We start from the raw sequence: 1,445 nt of genomic DNA on the forward strand, positions 1-1,445 counted from the left end.
AAAAAAATCAAATACATGGAAACTGAATAACATCTTTCTTAAAAACCACTGGGTAATAGAAAAAATCAAAGATGGAATCAAAAAATTTCTAGAATCCAATGAGAATGAAAACACACCATACCAAAATCTATGGGACACAGTTAAGGTAGTGCTCAGGGGGTTATTTTTAGCAATAGGCACACTCATCAAAAGAGAAGAAAGGGATGAAATCAAAACATTAGCCTTACAACTTGAACAAATAGAAAGAGAACAGCAAAAGGAAACCGCAGCCACTGGAAGAAAGGAAATAATAAAGATCAGAGCTGAAATAGAGAATAGAAAAACAATAGAAAGAATAAAAAAACCCATAAGTTTGTTCTTTGCAAGGGTCAACAAAATCGACAAACCATCGGCCAAACTGACAAAAGAAAAACAGGAGAGGAAGCAAATAACCCAAATAAAAAAATGAAACAGGGGACGTTACAACAGACCCAACTGAAATAAAAGGGATCACAACAGAGTACTATGAAAAACTATGCTCCAATGAATTTGAAAACCTAGAGGAAATGGGAAAATTTAGAGAAACACACTACCTACCTAAACTAACTGTTAAAGCGGTGTGGGGGTGGTGTCTGACCTCCTCTAACTTCACAAAGGGGAGCGAGAACCAAGATTAAAGCTCAAGGCCCATTCCTATGAGGTGGAGTAGGACGTGCCTCCTCTCTCCACCATCTTTACCAACTCTGACAGCAATCATCCCTCCCACAGCACTCTCTACTTCTCTACTGCGGTCCGTAATTCATTGCAATGCCAAACAGAACTCACAGACCACACACACAATTATGGGGTTTATTAGGGAAGTAACAGGTTAAATTCAGGCTCAGGAACACTCAAGATTCAGTTCTTCCATCAGGATAGCCTCATCCCAGCTGTGCTCACAGGCATGTCTCTCCCTGGCCCTCAGTCTCTGCCCAAAGGCATACAGCTTTCTCTCTCTGTGGGCCAGGAAGCCCACCACACCATCTCCTGCTGTCAAGTCTCTGCGGCTGGGTCTCTTCTACTGGTGTCTCATTCCTTGGTGGTGGTGGGATCCTCCTCTCTGCTCTGGAATTGGCTCTCTTTTTAAGGCAAAACTGACCAATTCCCTTAGTGGGCCACAATAACCCTATCACACAGTCCACCCCAATCACCTGGGTGGGAGTTACAAGACCATGGCTAGAAAGACCACACAAATGTAATCAATCACACCACACAAACAAAAACTGAGGTAGAGAATCTGAACTGACCCATAACAAAAGAAGAGATTGAATCGGTAAAAAAAAAAAAAACAAACTCCGAACAGAAACAAGTCCTGGCCCAGATGTCTTCACTGGAGAATTCTACCAAACATTCAAGGAAGAGCTTGCACCAGTACTTCTCAAACTGTTTCAGAACATAGAAAAGAAAGGGACACTTCCAAATTCATT

The sequence above is a fragment of the Trichechus manatus genome, unplaced genomic scaffold (genome assembly GCF_000243295.1).
Source record: "Trichechus manatus latirostris isolate Lorelei unplaced genomic scaffold, TriManLat1.0 scaffold00003, whole genome shotgun sequence".
NCBI lineage: Eukaryota > Metazoa > Chordata > Mammalia > Sirenia > Trichechidae > Trichechus > Trichechus manatus.